Genomic DNA, 18425 nt, shown 5'->3' on the forward strand with positions numbered 1-18425 from the left:
AAGCCACTCCGACAATATTGAGGTAAGTTGCAAAACCTGTATATTTAAAACAATTGTTAGCGAAAAAGAAAACCTCCTTGTATAAAATTTAGTTTTAAGTAATCCAAGATGTTCTAGAAAGCTATTTCATAGATCTACAACTTTTTTCGGTGCTCCAAAACCCAGCTTTGCTTGAAAAAAATATTTAAAAAATAAGGGTGATTAAATGTAGGGAAGGCACCCGTTATCTTGTTTTATAAACCCTCCATGTACTACTGTTAGTATTTTGGGCATATATTTTTGTATGAAAGTGCTACTGGGGTGATTTAAATTTCTATAGAACTCCAAGACATATATCCACAACATTCATTATACCACAAAGTCTATTTTTTGTTGTTTAATTTCTTCTTTAAAAACCGAGTCACAATACCTTATTTTAAAAGCGTAACTTCACGCTCCGTTATCGTTTTATGCGATTCTTTTTTTAGGGTGATTTTCACCAATATCGTGGTTAGTTTTGATATATATTCGAAACTATTGAACTTAATTAGATATTTGATTGTGTGTTTAAGGCATATGTATACTCTTGTACAAGCTAGCTTAAATTGGCTAAGGAAGTCATTTTCATATTTACTTGATCGCATTTTCTTTGGGATTTATAACTTCTTGATGTTTGTTTGAGCTTTGTGAAACTTTAAAAGCTCTTCAAGGTTTGCATTTTAATTCTTTTTTTGAACTTTTCTTCGAGATAGTTTGTTTTGGTTGAGATATTGTGAGAAAGCTTTGAATCTTGGTGAAATAATATCTACTTAAGTCGGCCTGTCATATTGGCTTTGTTGCTACTTTGATAGCGTACTTGCTTTGTGGGCTGAGAAGAATATCTTGAGACACATCCATATGATAACATGATCATTGAGAGTATAATTTTGTGATTGAGTTATAAGTATGCACCTTTGAAACTTGTTCACATGGGCCTATTTTCGCTACTAAATTATTGTGAATATCTTATTAAAAAAATTTCTTCTAATCGTTGAAGTATGAAATTTGATTTTGTTTCACAAGTGGCATCCTACAAAAAAGGGTGTGCTACATTATTTTTCAAAAAAATATATATTAAACAAATGAAAATGAAAGTAGTCCGGAGAAAAAGAGGGATGCAACACAAGAACTTCCCAGGGGGTTACCCATCCTAGTACTACTCTTCCGATGCACGCTTAACCTGACCTTTCGATGGGATCATGAGTTAGTCTTCGTATGATCGCATCCATTCGTCCTTAGCGCTCAAAATTCTCTTAAACCCTTTCTGCCCCTTCCCCCTTCTCGATAAATAAGGCACGTAAGTGCAAACCTTTAAATACGCGTAACTTCACGCACTGTTACCTGTTTTATGCGATTCTATTTTTGATCTTGAGTATTTCTGCAAGATCTAGCTTATTTTTCAAAAAAAAATATATATATATATTAAAAAGGCGAAAATGATCATAGTACGGACAAAAAGAGGGATGCAACACGAGGAATTCCCAGGGGTTCACCCATCCTAGTACTACTCTCGCCGAAGCACGCTTAACTTTTGAGTTCTGATGGGATCCGATGCGTTAGTACTTGTATGATCGCATCCATCAGTCCTAGCACTCAAAATTCTCTTAAACCCTTTCCTCCCCCTCCTTCTTCGCGAAAAATAAGGCGTGCACGTACAAACCTTTAAATACGCGTAACTTCACGCTTCGTTATCTGTTTTATGCTATTGTTTCTTTGATCTTGAGTATTTCTCCGAGAACTAGTTTATTTTTTTGAAAAAAATATATTAAACAGATGAAAATGAGCGTAGTCCGGACAAAAGGAGGGATGCAACACGAGGACTTCCCAGGGGGTCACCCATCCTATTACTACTCTCGCCCAAGCGTGCTTAATTTCGGAGTTCTGATGGGATCTGGTGCGCTAGTGCTGGTATGATCGCATCCATCAGTCTAAACCCTTTCCTCCCTCTTCCCCTCCTCTAAAAATAATGCGCCTAAGTGGAAACCTTTAAATACGCGTACTTTGCGCTCGGTTATCCATTTTATGCGATTTTTTTTTATTTTGAGTATTTTTTTGAAATCTAGCTTAGTTTTTGGAAAAAAATAAATTAAATAGATGAAAATGATCGTAGTCCGAAGACAAAGAGGGATGCAGCGTGAGGACTTCCCAGGGGGTCACCCATCCTAGTACTAGCCTCGCCGAAGCATGCTTATATTCCGAGTTCTGATGGGATCCGATGCGTTAGGGCTGGTATGATCGCATCCATCAGTTTCAGCGCTCTAAATTGTCTTAAACCCTTTCCTCCCTCTTCCCTTTCTCTAAAAATAATGCGCGTAAGTGGAAACATTTAAATACGCGTAACTTTGCGCTAGGCCATCCGTTTTATGCGATTCTTTTGTTGATTTTGAGTATTTTTCGAAAATATAGCATATTTTTGAGAAAAAAATATATTAAACAGACGAAAATGAGCGTAGTCCGGAGATAGAGAGGTATGCAACACGAGGAATTCCCAGGGGGTCACCCATCCTAGTACCACCCTCGCCCAAGCATGCTTAACTTCTGAGTTCTGATGGGATCCGGTGCGTTAGTGCTGGTATGATCGCATCCATTAGTCCTTGTGCTCAAAATTCTCTTAAACCCTTTCCTCCCCCTCCCCCTTCTCGAAAAATAAGCCCCGTAAGTGCAAACCTTCAAATAGGCGTAACTTCATGTCCGTTATCTGTTTTATGCGATTCTTTTTTTGATCTTGAGTATTTCTCCGAGATCTATCTTAATTTTTCAAAAAAAAATATATTAAACAGACAAAAATGAGCATAGTCCGGACAAATGGAGGGAATCAACACAAGGGCTTCTCAGGGGGTCACCCATCCTAGTACTACTCTCGCCCAATCATGTTTAGCTTCAATGTCCTGATGGGATCCAGTGCGTTAGTGTCGGTATTGTTATACCTCGCATTTCGTGCGTATTCGGAAAAATTGGAGATCATTCGGAATGCTAAGAAATAAGGCTTTAATTGGATCTTACTTAATGAGCATGTGATGTTTAAGGAAATATTGACGCGGAAATGTTAAGAAAGGTTAAGGGCGAAATTGGAATCTTGTAAATTAGTCCCGTGAATTTCCAAGAGCCTCCCATCGTTAATTGGGCCACAAAAATAAGATGAAAAAAATTATGGAAAACTTTAGGCCCAAGCCAAGAGTTGGCCGGCCATGGCCTAGCCTTGGCCCATGGGATGGTCATGTGCTATGCCATGTGCCAAATTAAATTATAAAAGGCATCAAGGATTCAAGAAAATTCAAGAAACAAGAGAAGAACAAGAACAAAAAAAAAAAAAAAAAAAGAAGGAGAAAGGCATTCGGTACGCCATAAGGGAAAATCATCCCTCAAAAATCTTGATCCCAAAATTGTTTTCTTGTGGTTTATATACTAATTCAAGGTCCCTTTTCGACGTGGCGTAGTTGTTTCGGAAGATTGAGCCTTGGTTTCTTTGTTTGGACAACTTGGCTAGGTGAAGAACTTGGAAGTAAAAGGTAAGATTTTATTTCCTTTTTCATGTTGTAAAGCCTTGGGCTATGTTGTAATGTGTAGGAATGAGTAAAAGTTATAGAAATACGGAGGTTTACAAAGTAAGTACATATATGTGTATGTAGCCGTGTAGGTGCATTATGGTATAGATGAGATGAGTTGAATTTTATGTTGTATTATGGTCATGGTTATTGTGGAATGTGTGTTGGAAATGGAAGTAGAACAAAATTGGAGGGAAATTGAGATTTGGCATGTGGCCGTGTAGGGCATGGCAATGGAATAGTTGATATGTAATTATGGAAATGCATTGTTTAGGTGCTAATTATGGTTGCTATTAATGAATTTGAGAAATGATAATGCGTTATGAGCATGTTAGTTAAAGAATGGAAGTTTTGGACGAGTTATGGTTTCGGTGGAAAATTTGTATATTTTGCGAATAATATGTAAAGATATATATAATGTCTCCAAATGATGTTGGGATGATCTTGGTAAGCAAATGAGTAAGTAAACATTGCTATTGGTTTGAAATGTGAAGTTAGTTTGGAAGTTGTGGCCTTATGTTGAAAGAAGATCATTCGTGATTAGTATGCGATTCTTGTTGCGAATTAATGTTGTTGGTTGGGTTGTTGTTGATCATTTTGAGCCGAGTAGAATCTCGGGGATGCTATATGTGTAGGGGAGATGCTTGCCCAAATTTTTATAGAACAATATTGGTTAAGTTTGGAAATTTTAAGTCTCTTGAATAGTAACCGGTCAATGTGACCATTTGCAGCATTTTTGGCGAAACGGGAAGTGAGTTTTGGAGAGCGTAAGAGGCGCAAAAGGTATGTAAAGCTCCGTTTTCCTTCTCTTGGCACGTCCTAGGTATACTAGGCTTGAATTCGTACTTCGGGGACAACTCTACTCTTTGTAATCCACGTTTGAAATTGTCCCACTTTCTTTCAAGAGAATTGAATTGGTTAAGTTGTAAGTAGGTAAGAAAGTGCTTAAACGCCTAAAACTTTTGTAAGTAAAACCCGATTACTTCAAGAACTTTCATAAGCGACTCCATAAAGCCTATTGTACATAATTTGTGTCCACCCCCTCGGTTGACCCGAGGTGGGCCCACTATTTCCGATTCTATCCTTTTGCAATTATGATTTATCTTCGAGCGGTTTTAAAGGAAACGTTTTAACTACTCCTCTACTTATTACTTAAAAATCGTTTAAAATATTCCGTTAAGTCCTATGATGTGTTCTGATATGTATCACGGATCCGAACGTTCCGTTCCGACTTAACTCTCCGTGATGTCCGAAAGGTACGCACTATGACTCCGTCCGATTTCATTGATTCGATTTGTCATTTGATATGCCTCATCGAGTCTCTGGAAATATGCATGTCATTTTTATTGCATTAGTTTCTCACTACTCCACTCGTGGATGCCTCAATATTTCCCACACTGAGCCCGGGCCAGGATATGTTCTCAAGCGTATTTCTCTGCATTGTTCGCCGCGCCCCGGTGTGAGGGGGGTGTGTATATACGTATACATGGGTTGTGGTGTATGATGTGCCATGTACGCTTATGCCGATATCTCGTTGATTATGTTCGATGTGGCCACCCGGTATGTTACGATCGTTTCGGAGATATTCCCCGCTCCGAAGTATGATGTGTTTTGGCGCGGGACAGAAGGGAGCGCCTCTGTTCTGTTCACCGAGCCCCATAGCGGGGCCGGCTTTGCATATGTTTTCTGCATGCATCACTTATGATTTCTGATACGCATTTTGATTACCTATGTACCTCGTTTGCTTTCTGCATATTCTTTCTGATTTTAGTTTTACTTATTACGCTCGCTTTACATATTCAAGACATTTTCCGTACCGACCCCTTTCTTCGGGGCCGTTTTCGTGCCACGCAGTACAGACGTTCGAGTTGTTGATTCGCTCGCTAGGTTATTTGCTCGGTCACTCGAAGTGCTCCTTTGTCCGAGCCCATATTTTGGTATAGACTTTTCGTTACATTTGTACATATTTATTCGGGTACGACGGGGCCCCGTCCCGTCATATGATTACGTTTTGTTCGTAGAGGTCTGTAGACATGTGGTGTGGGTTCTGTATACGTTTGTGAGTTTTGCGTACGATTATAGCTTATCTATATGTTGTAACGGCCTTATCGGCCTTCGTGCGCTATATCTGCTTGACCTGATTAAATTATTGTTTTCGTTTAATTTTAATATTTTGCTAATTTAGGATAAGGTACGTGTAAGTGCCTGGGCCTAGGGTACGAGTCGCGGCCTACGGAGTTGGGTCGTGACAAAAGTGGTATCGAGCGGTTAGGTCCTCGGAATGTCTACGGCACCGTGTCCGGCAGCCTTGTTTATGGTGTGAAGCCGGCCACACTTATAAACGTGGGGCTGCGGGGCATTTAGGAATCAATGACCTTTCTTCTCGTCTTAGATCGTGCGATAGAGCCGCAGTCAGGGGAAAGACCATTTCTCGACGCTTTCTTCTGCAGTAGGTACGCATTGATAGAAGATGAAGAGGTCGACCTTCGATGATAGGGGTGCCAACAAGGCCCCAAGGTATGCTCGGGACCTCGAGCTCGGGGCCCGGCGGGGAGGAGCCCCGGTTATTCTATTGAGACGGACCCTCGAGGATCCACCGCTACGATCCCCCCAGAGTGTTTGACCCCGGGAAGAGGTAGGGCCTAGCGGAGGAGCCCTAGCTATTCGATTGAGACTGATCCTTCGGAGGATCCGGCGACGATTCCTCCGGAGTCTGCGACCCCCAGTGAGGAGGATCTTCCAGAGAGCAGCTACGACACGGATCCGTCCGAGTATGGGGCGGGGGCACCGGGAGAGGAGCTCCCCGACATTGTGCCAGTCGCTCCTATGGTGGAGCACTATGTTCCGCCAGCTTCTTCAGCGAGCGTTACGCCGTACTCTGGCAGCCTTGTCCCGGTCATCGGTGAACCAGAGTCGTCGGACTACCTATATCTCTCGGATTCGGACGAGGGGGATGACGAGGAGGAGTACCTTCGCTCTATAGCCTTTACCGGATCGGCCGGGAGACGTTCGTCCACAGGTATACGAGTATTTATTGAAATTTGTTCTATATATGTGTGTATTTGTTACCTAACTGTTGCATAATGGCGGTAAGTCGGATTGTAAGGGCCGATAGTCAAATATTCGTAAATCGGGATAACTAAGGTGGGTTCATTATTGTAGTGGATCTGGGAGTCGAGGACGGAAGGTAGTTGTGTCCGTAGATGAAAGGTGAACACGGGGGATCAAGAAGGGTAAAATTGTAATTGTGTCACGAGGGCGTCCGAAAACACGTCGGGACCTTACTTTACCCCAAATTACGTGATGGAGGTCATGCAGTGGAGAGAACGCGAATATACCAGTATTAAAGTATTGTATTCCGACGAAGACTCAAAGTTAAGCGTGCTAGGGTGAGGGAAATTTCACGATGGGTGACCCCCCTGGGAAGTTTCTGAAAACTTTACAACTTCAGCCAAAAGAAGTAAATGGGAAGCTAGAGTAATCTAAAGGGACTTGGAATATACTGAGTAGATGAATATTTTAGGAGGTCACGTGGAACGAGGCAAATTAGACCGGTAAGGAAGAAGGGGACGTGTCACGATCTCGGAATTGGGGTGAGTTCGAATAGTGTTTGGAAATATTTTGTAGGTGAGATGATAGTGACTGCATGTCTGCGTAGGTGTGTGTCCCATATATAGTTGTATCAGCGGATATGTGTGTTCCGGCAACCCTTGGGGCGGTATAGAAAAGGCCTTGAGCGGACAAGGTAGCAAAGCTTAAATGGGAAATAGTATAAATGTCACAAATGCTATAAGACAAGTTGATGTTGTTCTTGCCACGGATTAAGTTCGGACGGTTCGGATGCACTGATATTTGGGAAAAAAAAAAAAAAAGAGAGAACGAGTAGGTGGGAGGTCAGAGGATCAGCACGTTGGGATCAAATATCGCCGGATTGAAATTGGGAATGTAGACATAGGGTAGAGTATAATCGGGTAATAGTGTAAGCACGCCCCTAAAGGGGGGAAGCAAGTATGAGGGACGCAAGTACAAGATAAAGACGGTCGAAGCTATAGCCTATTCGATACAAATGTTCGGACTACGGTTAAGATTTCTCGCCGGAGCAAGTTAGAAAAATCTGTAAGTCCACATGGTTTGACGACTAAGTGGGGGACAATAGAAGGGTTTAAGTTAAGAACAAAAGGATGATCCGGAGTAATGTGTTTAGGATATTTCAAGTTGGGTAGAAGATGATCTGAATGAATTGATCAGAATTAGCCGGCTATTAAAAGAGAGTAAATCTTTGTGTCATATGAAAGGTATAATAAGACTCGACGAGGAGAACAAGTCCAACTCAGGATATATTTTGGACATTGTTACGTTGTGCGTGAGGTAAGAATGTTGCGTAGTTAAGACGTGGCTTGGGTTGAGGTACGGTGGCGAGGTAACGTAGTCAGGAAATGAGACTGCATGACATGGCAGGTAATGGAACCCCCCCCCCCTAGAGACCTCTTAAGCTCCCATAAGACTAGTTGAACATTCGAGGACGAATGTTCTAAAGGGGGGAAGAATGTTATACCTCGCATTTCGTGCGTATTCGGAAAAATTGGAGATCATTCGGAATGCTAAGAAATAAGGCTTTAATTGGATCTTACTTAATGAGCATGTGATGTTTAAGGAAATATTGACGCGGAAATGTTAAGAAAGGTTAAGGGCGAAATTGGAATCTTGTAAATTAGTCCCGTGAATTTCCAAGAGCCTCCCATCGTCAATTGGGCCACAAAAATAAGATGAAAAAAATTATGGAAAACTTTAGGCCCAAGCCAAGAGTTGGCCGGCCATGGCCTAGCCTTGGCCCATGGGATGGTCATGTGCTATGCCATGTGCCAAATTAAATTATAAAAGGCATCAAGGATTCAAGAAAATTCAAGAAACAAGAGAAGAACAAGAACAAAAAAAAAAAAAAAAAAAGAAGGAGAAAGGCATTCGGTACGCCATAAGGAAAATCATCCCTCAAAAATCTTGATCCCAAAATTGTTTTCTTGTGGTTTATATACTAATTCAAGGTCCCTTTTCGACGTGGCGTAGTTGTTTCGGAAGATTGAGCCTTGGTTTCTTTGTTTGGACAACTTGGCTAGGTGAAGAACTTGGAAGTAAAAGGTAAGATTTTATTTCCTTTTTCATGTTGTAAAGCCTTGGGCTATGTTGTAATGTGTAGGAATGAGTAAAAGTTATAGAAATATGGAGGTTTACAAAGTAAGTACATATATGTGTATGTAGCCGTGTAGGTGCATTATGGTATAGATGAGATGAGTTGAATTTTATGTTGTATTATGGTCATGGTTATTGTGGAATGTGTGTTGGAAATGGAAGTAGAACAAAATTGGAGGGAAATTGAGATTTGGCATGTGGCCGTGTAGGGCATGGCAATGGAATAGTTGATATGTAATTATGGAAATGCATTGTTTAGGTGCTAATTATGGTTGCTATTAATGAATTTGAGAAATGATAATGCGTTATGAGCATGTTAGTTAAAGAATGGAAGTTTTGGACGAGTTATGGTTTCGGTGGAAAATTTGTATATTTTGCGAATAATATGTAAAGATATATATAATGTCTCCAAATGATGTTGGGATGATCTTGGTAAGCAAATGAGTAAGTAAACATTGCTATTGGTTTGAAATGTGAAGTTAGTTTGGAAGTTGTGGCCTTATGTTGAAAGAAGATCATTCGTGATTAGTATGCGATTCTTGTTGCGAATTAATGTTGTTGGTTGGGTTGTTGTTGATCATTTTGAGCCGAGTAGAATCTCGGGGATGCTATATGTGTAGGGGAGATGCTGCCCAAATTTTTATAGAACAATATTGGTTAAGTTTGGAAATTTTAAGTCTCTTGAATAGTAACTGGTCAATGTGACCATTTGCAGATTTTTGGCGAAACGGGAAGTGAGTTTTGGAGAGCGTAAGAGGCGCAAAAGGTATGTAAAGCTCCGTTTTCCTTCTCTTGGCACGTCCTAGGTATACTAGGCTTGAATTCGTACTTCGGGGACAACTCTACTCTTTGTAATCCACGTTTGAAATTGTCCCACTTTCTTTCAGTAGAATTGAATTGGTTAAGTTGTAAGTAGGTAAGAAAGTGCTTAAACGCCTAAAACTTTTGTAAGTAAAACCCGATTACTTCAAGAACTTTCATAAGCGACTCCATAAAGCCTATTGTACATAATTTGTGTCCACCCCTCGGTTGACCCGAGGTGGGCCCACTATTTCCGATTCTATCCTTTTGCAATTATGATTTATCTTCGAGCGGTTTTAAAGGAAACGTTTTAACTACTCCTCTACTTATTACTTAAAAATCGTTTAAAATATTCCGTTAAGTCCTATGATGTGTTACGATATGTATCACGGATCCGAACGTTCCGTTCCGACTTAACTCTCCGTGATGTCCGAAAGGTACGCACTATGACTCCGTCCGATTTCATTGATTCGATTTGTCATTTGATATGCCTCATCGAGTCTCTGGAAATATGCATGTCATTTTTATTGCATTAGTTTCTCACTACTCCACTCGTGGATGCCTCAATATTTCCCACACTGAGCCGGGCCAGGATATGTTCTCAAGCGTATTTCTCTGCATTGTTCGCCGCGCCCCGGTGTGAGGGGGCAGGTATATACGTACATGGGTTGTGGTGTATGATGTGCCATGTACGCTTATGCCGATATCCGTTGATTATGTTCGATGTGGCCACGGTATGTTACGATCCGTTTCGAGATATTCCCCGCTCCGAAGTATGATGTGTTTTGGCGCGGGACGAAGGGAGCGCTCGTTTCATTCACCGAGCCCCATAGCGGGGCCGGCTTTGCATATGTTTTCTGCATGCATCACTTATGATTTCTGATACGCATTTTGATTACCTATGTACCTCGTTTGCTTTCTGCATGTTCTTTCTGATTTTAGTTTTACTTATTACAGTCTCTGCTTTACATATTCAGTACATTTTCCGTACTGACCCCCTTTCTTCTCGGGGCCGCGTTTCGTGCCACGCAGTACGTACGTCCGAGTTGTTGATTCGCCGCTAGGTTATTTGCTCACCCTGAAGTGCTCCTTTGTCCGGAGCCCATATTTTGGTATAGACTTTTCTGTTACATTTGTACATATTTATTCTGGGTACGACGGGGCCCTGTCCCGTCATATGATTACGTTTTGTTCTGTAGAGGTCTGTAGACATGTGGTGTGGGTTCTGTATACGTTTGTGAGTTTTGCGTACGATTATAGCTTATCTATATGTTGTAACGGCCTTATCGGCCTTCGTGCGCTATATCTGCTTGACCTGATTAAATTATTGTTTCCGTTTACTTTTAATATTTTGCTAATTTAGGATAAGGTACGTGTAAGTGCCCAGCTAGGGTACGAGTCGCGGCCTACGGAGTTGGGTCGTGACAGGTATGATCCCATCCATCTGTCCTAGCGCTCAATTTTCTCTTAAACCCTTTCCTCCCCCTCCTCGTTCTCAAAAAATAAGGCTCGTAAGTGCAAACCTTTAAATACACATAACTTCGCGCTCCGTTATCCGTTTTATACAATTCGTTTTTTGATCTTGAGTTTTTTTTGAGATTTAGCTTTTTCTTTTTTAAAATATATACTAAATAGAAGAAAATGAGCGTAGTTCGGACAAAAGGAGGGATGCAACACGATGACTTCTCGAGGGGTCACCCATCTTAGCACTACTCTGGCCCAAGCACGCTTAACTTCGGAGTATCGGATCCGGTGCGTTTGTCTTTGGTATGATCGCATCCATCAGTCTTAGCACTCAAAATTCTCTAAAGCCCTTTCCTCTCCCTCCCCCTTCTCGAAAAATAAGGCGCGTAAGTGCAAACCTTTAAATACGCATAACTTCACGCTCTGTTATCGGTTTTATACTATTTTTTTTATGTTGATTATTTCTCTGAGCTCTAGCTTATTTTTGGAAAAAATATATATTAGAAAGAAAAAAATGACCGTAGTCCGGACAAAAGGATGGATGCAACACGAGGACTTCCTAGGGGTCACCCATCCAATTACTACTCTCGCCCAAGCGTGCTTATCTTCGGAGTTCTGATGGGATCCAGAGCGTTAGTGCTGGTATGATCACATCCATCAGCCGTAACGCTCTAAATTAACTTAAACCCTGTCCTCCCTCTTCCCCTTCTCTAAAAATAATGCGTGTAAGTGGAAACCTTTAAAGACACGTAACTTCGCGCTCCGTTATCCGTTTTATGCGATTCTTTTTTGATTTTGAATATTTTTCGGAAATCTAGCATTTTTTTTGAAAAAAAATATATTAAACAGACAAAAATTAGAGTAGCCCGGACAAATGGTGGGAATAAACACGAGGACTTCTCAGGGGGCCACCCATCCTAGTACTACTCTAGCCCGAGCATGCTTAACTTCAGAGTTCGGATGGGATCCATTGCATCAGTGCTGGTATGATCGCATCCATCTGTCCTAGCGCTCAATTTTCTCATAAACCCTTTCCTCTGCCTCCCCATCCACGAAAAATGAGGCGCGTAAGTGCAAACCTTTAAATACGCAAAACTTCGCGCTCCGTTATCCGTTTTATACGATTCGTTTTTTGATCTTGAGTTTTTTCCCGAGATTTAGCTTATTTTAAAAAAAATATATACTAAACAGACGGAAATGAACGTAGTCCGTACAAAAGGAGGGAAGCAACACGATGACTTCCTGGGGGGTCACCCATCTTAGTACTACTCTCGCCTAAGCATACTTAACTTTGGAGCTCTGATAGGATCCGGTGTGTTTGTGCTGGTATGATTGCATCCATAAGTCGTAGCGCCCAAAATTCTCTTAAACCCTTTCCTCCCCCTCCCCATTCTCGAAAAATAAGGCGTGTAAGTGCAAACCTTTAAATACGCATAACTTCACGCTCCGTTATTTGTTTTATGCCATTCCCTTTTTGATCTTGATTATTTCTCCGAGATCTAGTTTATTTTTCGAAAAAAATATATGAGACAGAAAAAAATGAACGTAGTCCGGACAAAAGGAGGGATGCAACACGAGGACTTCGTAGGAGGTCACCCATCCTATTACTACTCCTGCGCAAACGTGCTTATCTTCGGAGTTCTGATGGGATCCAGAGTGTTAGTGCTGGTATGATCGCATCCATCAGTCATAGCGCTCAATTTTTTCTTAAAACCTTTCTTCCCCGTTCCCCTTCTCTAAAACTAAAGCGCGTAAGTGCAAACCTTTAATTTCACATAGCTTCGTGCTCCGTTATCCATTTCATACAATTCTTTTTTTGATCTTGAGTATTTTTCCGAGATTTACCTTATTTTTTTTAAAAAAAAATTACTAAATAGATGAAAATGAGCATTGTCCGGAAAAAAGAAGGGATGCAACTCGATGACTTCCGGGGGGGGGGGGCTATCCTAGTACGACTCTCGCCAAGCACGCTTAACTTCGGAGTTCTGATGGGATCCGGTGCGTTAGTGCTGGTATGATTGCATACAATTGTCCTTGCTCTCAAAATTATCATAAACCCTTTGCTCTCCCTCCCCCTTCTCGAAAAATAAGGCGTGTAAGTCAAAACCTTTAAATAAGCGTAACTTCACGCTCCGTTATATTTTTTATGCGATTCTTTTTTTGATCATAAGTATTTTTCCGAGATCTAGCTTATTTTTTGGGAAAAAAAAATTAAACAGACGAAAATGAGCGTAGTCCGGACAAAAGGAGGGATGCAACATGAGGACTTCCCAGGGGATCACTCATCCTATTACTACTCTCGCCCAAGCGTGCTTAATTTTGGAGTTCTGATGGGATCTGGTGTGTTAGTGTTGGTTGGATCGCATCCATCAGTCGTAGCGCTCTTTAACCCTTTCCACCCTCTTCCCCTTCTCTAAAAATAATGCGCGTAAGTGAAAACCATTAAATACGCGTAACTTCGCGCTCCGTTATTCGTTTTATGCGATTCTTTTTTTGATTTTGAGTATTTTTTGAAAAAAAAAATATATTAAACAGACAAAAATGAGCATAGTCCGGACAAAAAGAGGGATGCAAAATGAGGACTTCCAAGGGGGGTCACCCATCCTATTACTACTCTCGGCCAAGCACGCTTAACTTCGGAGTTCTGATGGGATTCGATGCGTTAGTGCTGGTATAATCGCATCCATCAGTCCTAGCGCTCAAAATTCTCGTAAACCCTTTCCTTCCCTTCCCCCTTCTAAAAAAATAAGGAGCATAAGTGCAAACCTTTAAATAGGCGTAACTTCACGCTACGTTATCTGTTTTATGCGATTCTTTTTTTGATCTTGAGTACTTCTCCGAGATCTAGCTTATTTTTAGGAAAAAAATATATTAAACAGACGAAAATGAGCATAGTTCGAAGAAAAAGAGGGATGCAACACGAGGACTTCCAAGGGGGTCACCCATCCTATTACTACTCTCGCCCAAGCACGCTTAACTTCAGAGTTCTAATGAGATTCGGTGCATTAGTGCTGGTATGGTCACATCCATCAGTCCTTCCACTCAAAATTCTCTTAAACCCTTTCCTCGCCCTCCCCCTTCTCAAAAAATTAGGCGCGTAAGTGAAAACCTTTAAATACGCGTAACTTCACGCTCTGTTATCTGTTTTATGCGATTCTTTTTTTTTTGATCTTTACTGTTTCTCCAAGATCTAGCTTATTTTCCGGAAAAAAAAAATATATTAAACAGACGAAAAATGATCGTAGTCAGGACAAAAGTAAGGATGCAACACGAGGACTTCCCAAGGGGTCACCCATCCTATTACTACTCTCCCCCAAGCGTGCTTAATTTCGGAGTTCTTATGGGATTTGGTCCTTAGTACTGGTATGATCGCATCCATCAGTCGTAATGCTCTAAATTAACTTAAACCCTTTCCTCCCTCTTCCCCTTCTCTAAAAATAATGCGTGTAAGTGGAAACCCTTAAAGACACGTAATTTCGCGATCCGTTATCCGTTTTATGCGATTCTTTTTTTATTTTGAATATTTTTCGGAAATTTAGCATTTTTTTTGAAAAAAAATATATTAAACAGACAAAAATTAGAGTAGCCCGGACAAATGGTGGGAATAAACACGAGGACTTCTCAAGGGGCCACCCATCCTAGTACTACTCTAGCCCGAGCATGCTTAACTTCAGAGTTCGGATGGGATCCATTGCGTCAGTGCTGGTATGATCGCATCCATCCGTCCTAGCGCTCAATTTTCTCATAAACCCTTTCCTCTCCCTCCCCATCCACGAAAAATAAGGCGCGTAAGTGCAAACCTTTAAATACGCATAACTTCGCGCTCCGTTATCCGTTTTATACAATTCGTTTTTTGATCTTGAGTTTTTTCCCGAGATTTAGCTTATTTTAAAAAAATATATATACTAAACAGAAGAAAATGAACGTAGTCCTGACAAAAGGAGGGATGCAACACGATGACTTCCTGGGGGGTCACCCATCTTAGTACTACTCTCGCCCAAGCATGCTTAACTTTGGAGTTCTGATGGGATCCGGTGTGTTTGTCTTTGGTATGATTGCATCCATTAGTCCTAGCACCCAAAATTCTCTTAAACCCTTTCCTCCCCCTCCCCATTCTCGAAAAATAAGGCGTGTAAGTGCAAGCCTTTAAATACGCATAACTTCACGCTCCGTTATCTGTTTTATGCCATTCCCTTTTTTATCTTGATTATTTCTCCGAGATCTAGCTTATTTTTTGAAAAAAATATATTAGACAGAAAAAAATGAACGTAGTCCGGACAAAAGGAGGGATGCAACACGAGGACTTCGTAGGGGGTCACCCATCCTATTTCTACTCCTGCGCAAGCGTGCTTATCTTCGGAGTTCTGATGGGATCCAAAGTGTTAGTGCTGGTATGATCGCATCCATCAGTCGTAGTGCTCAATTTTCTCTTATAATCTTTCTTCCCCGTTCCCCTTCTCTAAAAATAAAGCGCGTAAGTGCAAACCTTTAAATTCGCATAGCTTCGTGCTCCGTTATCCGTTTCATACAATTCTTTTTTTGATCTTGAGTATTTCTCCGAGATTTACCTTATTTTAAAAAAAAAAAAAATTACTATAAAAATGAAAATGAGCATTGTCCGGAAAAAATGAGGGATACAAGACGAAGACTTCCGGGGGGGGGGGGGCACCCATCCTAGTACGACTCTCGCCAAGCACGCTTAACTTCGGAGTTCTGATGGGATCCGGTGCGTTAGTGCTGGTATGATTGCATACAATTGTCTTTGCTCTCAAAATTATCATAAACCCTTTCCTCCCTCTCCCCCTTCTCGAAAAATAAGGGGTATAAGTCAAAACCTTTAAATAAGTGTAACTTCACGCTCCGTTATCTTTTTTATGCAATTCTTTTTTCGATCATAAGTATTTCTCCGAGATCTAGCTTATTTTTTGGGGTAAATAATTAAACAGACGAAAATGAGCGTAGTCCGGACAAAAGGAGGGATGCAACATGAGGACTTCCCAGGGGGTCACTCATCCTATTACTACTCTCGCCCAAGCGTGCTTGATGTTATATCCCGTATTTTGTACGACGGGATAATCCGAGTTAACCACGATAAGTTAGGGACAAGACTATTTCGGAATACGAAGTCGAGACTTTAACTACGATTTGTTTAAGACATGAGCTGCTTATGATTTTCTGGCATGGAATATTAAGGAAATTTGGGGTCAAAAGTTATTTTAGGAAAGTAATTGGTTCATGAAAAAGAAAAAAAAAAGAGAAAATAGAAGGCATGTGGCCGGCCACATGGAGGTGGGCCATGGCCACATGGATGGTTAATATATGGGAGCAAAAGATGAATAATTAGTCATCTTCATCATTTCACACCTAGAAAAATCAAGAAGCTTGGAGAGAAAACCAATATACGTATATGTTTATTCTCAAGAACCTCCTTAGAAGGTGAATCATGGAGGGGTTGTTAAACGTTCAAGAAAAATGCTAAGAAAATGTCCGTAAGGTTTAATCTTCTTTCATAGTTATGCATGGTTTGTGTATGTTGTGAAGTGTAGAAATGAATCGAAACGTTCGTAGAAAGTTCCATGCATGGTATTATGACTTAATGTGTGTGGGAGTGATGAATTGGCTATTTAGCACGTTGGTTGTTGTTGGTGTTGAAATGGATGGAAATCATGAAATATGTGTGTGTGTGATGGTGGCCGAATGTAGGTCATCTTGTGTGACAAGGAATGAACTAGTTTTATTTAGTGTTTTGGTTGTTGTTGTTATAGAACTTAACATGAGAGTTTTTTCGTTGTGACTCTCGAGCGTGGAGGTTAATGTGCATTTACTTATCTATCCATTTGAGAATGACATTGTTAGATGATGATTGTTGGTGTAATTTATGAATTTGGGAAAGAGGAATGTGTTGGTGATGTTGTTCTCGGGTTTGGAGATGAATTCGGGTGAATTGGAGAGTTGGTCGGGTTGTTTGAAATATTGTGCGAATTGTTTAAAGTGTTCTTGAATATTGTTTGAATGGTTTCGGATTGTTCACGTATGTGCGTTGATGTTCCTTGAATGTAAGTAGTTGAATTGAATATAATGAATGTTGTTGAATTATATGTATATATATGATGATTATTGATGTTGTATGATGATATGGGAGATTTGGTGGCCGGTTATTGTATTTATAGGGGAAATGGCATATAGAATTTGGCGTTCGTTTGGAATCGGGTTCCTAAATCCCTTAGCTAATGGTTAGTATTTAATGACGTATTGTAGATCTTGGAAAGTCCGCGACGTTGGATTATGTACATGTATATTCTTTCTTTCTTTTGATGATTTTACTTGACACGAGCCTTGAGGTAACTCTCTCGAGCGTTATGAGTGATAATCGCATCCTTAATATGGTTAAGGGGTCTTTATGCTTTGATATGATTGGATTACATGCATAAATGGTTTTTTCTATGTCTAAAAATGTATGTCACGTTCGTAGAAAGTTCCATAACGTATTATAACTTGATTTTGAGATGCATGATTTATGTTTTAGAGGCAATGGCTTTGTTTTTGAATGATTTAACATGATTTTCCGTACTACTACTTATCTATCCATTGATTGATGATTTGTGTGTATATGGTTTTCTTTCGTGTTCGTGCTACTTCCTACATGCGTCGTATTTCGTGCTTTACGCATGCTCACCGCGTACACGTTATATGTATATATATGATGATATGATGGGTATGATGATACGGGAGAATTGGCCGTGGCATATGATGACTTCGCGCGTCCTCACTAGAACGTTATGTGTACATGTATATGATGATTTTGGTGATCCGTTATGCATGCATATGTACATGATGATTTTCTATTTATGTCACTCGATCTATTTATGATTTTGAGATGCATGATTTATGTTTTCGGCAAGTTTTATATTTTGGTACATATTCTTCCGTTGTATATATATATATATATATACGTATATGTTTATTCGATCGCGTTTTTCATGGGGTACGGCATTTTTTGGGGGCCCTTTAGATTGTCCAATTTGTCTTGGAGTGCACCTACGTAGCCTATATTTTGGTACATATTCTTCGCTTTTGTATATATATATACGTATATGTTTATTCGGGGTCCGTAGACATATGTGTGGGTTGTGGGTAGTCACGGTTTGGTTGTGTCCATGTTTTGAATGTTCCCAAACTTATGTACGATATGTATATATGTACGCGCGATGTCGTGCCTTTCTGTACGTATGAGTTCGTATCATGTTCGCTATGGTCTGATTGTAGTTGGCAGGTGGGTACAAGTGCCCAGCTCGGGCACTAGTCACGGCCTACGGGGTTGGGTCGTGACACTAAATTTTAGGTTGTGGATCGGGTGAGGTTTTGGATGTCCCCGGCTGCGCTCTTAAAACCCTTTTCACCCCTTTCCCC

At 40.6% G+C, this 18425-nt stretch overlaps 5 non-coding genes and 14 pseudogenes across 5 annotated transcripts; all 19 read right to left on the reverse strand.

Moving 5' to 3' along the window:
- Positions 1–1478: 1478 nt before the first annotated feature.
- Positions 1479–1597, reverse strand: LOC132069087 (5S ribosomal RNA). The gene has a single exon (XR_009417655.1). It is a non-coding gene; the product is annotated as a 5S ribosomal RNA (ribosomal RNA).
- Positions 1598–1821: 224 nt separating this feature from the next.
- On the reverse strand, positions 1822–1940 carry LOC132069008 (5S ribosomal RNA). Its single transcript, XR_009417589.1, has one exon. It is a non-coding gene; the product is annotated as a 5S ribosomal RNA (ribosomal RNA).
- A 202-nt stretch (positions 1941–2142) lies between these two features.
- On the reverse strand, positions 2143–2261 carry LOC132068944 (5S ribosomal RNA; annotated as a pseudogene).
- Positions 2262–2485: 224 nt separating this feature from the next.
- On the reverse strand, positions 2486–2604 carry LOC132068989 (5S ribosomal RNA). The gene has a single exon (XR_009417572.1). It is a non-coding gene; the product is annotated as a 5S ribosomal RNA (ribosomal RNA).
- Positions 2605–2828: 224 nt separating this feature from the next.
- Positions 2829–2947, reverse strand: LOC132068975 (5S ribosomal RNA; annotated as a pseudogene).
- Positions 2948–11216: 8269 nt separating this feature from the next.
- Positions 11217–11332, reverse strand: LOC132068985 (5S ribosomal RNA; annotated as a pseudogene).
- Positions 11333–11553: 221 nt separating this feature from the next.
- LOC132068862 (5S ribosomal RNA) lies at positions 11554–11671 on the reverse strand. The gene has a single exon (XR_009417549.1). It is a non-coding gene; the product is annotated as a 5S ribosomal RNA (ribosomal RNA).
- Positions 11672–11895: 224 nt separating this feature from the next.
- Positions 11896–12013, reverse strand: LOC132068894 (5S ribosomal RNA; annotated as a pseudogene).
- Positions 12014–12236: 223 nt separating this feature from the next.
- LOC132068875 (5S ribosomal RNA) lies at positions 12237–12355 on the reverse strand (annotated as a pseudogene).
- Positions 12356–12578: 223 nt separating this feature from the next.
- Positions 12579–12697, reverse strand: LOC132068908 (5S ribosomal RNA; annotated as a pseudogene).
- Positions 12698–12922: 225 nt separating this feature from the next.
- On the reverse strand, positions 12923–13041 carry LOC132068940 (5S ribosomal RNA; annotated as a pseudogene).
- Positions 13042–13264: 223 nt separating this feature from the next.
- LOC132068936 (5S ribosomal RNA) lies at positions 13265–13383 on the reverse strand (annotated as a pseudogene).
- A 197-nt stretch (positions 13384–13580) lies between these two features.
- Positions 13581–13700, reverse strand: LOC132068899 (5S ribosomal RNA; annotated as a pseudogene).
- Positions 13701–13924: 224 nt separating this feature from the next.
- On the reverse strand, positions 13925–14043 carry LOC132069000 (5S ribosomal RNA). The gene has a single exon (XR_009417581.1). It is a non-coding gene; the product is annotated as a 5S ribosomal RNA (ribosomal RNA).
- Positions 14044–14274: 231 nt separating this feature from the next.
- Positions 14275–14392, reverse strand: LOC132068945 (5S ribosomal RNA; annotated as a pseudogene).
- A 224-nt stretch (positions 14393–14616) lies between these two features.
- On the reverse strand, positions 14617–14734 carry LOC132068901 (5S ribosomal RNA; annotated as a pseudogene).
- A 224-nt stretch (positions 14735–14958) lies between these two features.
- LOC132068884 (5S ribosomal RNA) lies at positions 14959–15078 on the reverse strand (annotated as a pseudogene).
- Positions 15079–15301: 223 nt separating this feature from the next.
- LOC132068954 (5S ribosomal RNA) lies at positions 15302–15420 on the reverse strand (annotated as a pseudogene).
- Positions 15421–15646: 226 nt separating this feature from the next.
- Positions 15647–15769, reverse strand: LOC132068929 (5S ribosomal RNA; annotated as a pseudogene).
- Positions 15770–18425: the final 2656 nt, after the last annotated feature.

Source organism: Lycium ferocissimum, chromosome 8, assembly GCF_029784015.1.
Source record: "Lycium ferocissimum isolate CSIRO_LF1 chromosome 8, AGI_CSIRO_Lferr_CH_V1, whole genome shotgun sequence".
Classification (NCBI taxonomy): domain Eukaryota; kingdom Viridiplantae; phylum Streptophyta; class Magnoliopsida; order Solanales; family Solanaceae; genus Lycium; species Lycium ferocissimum.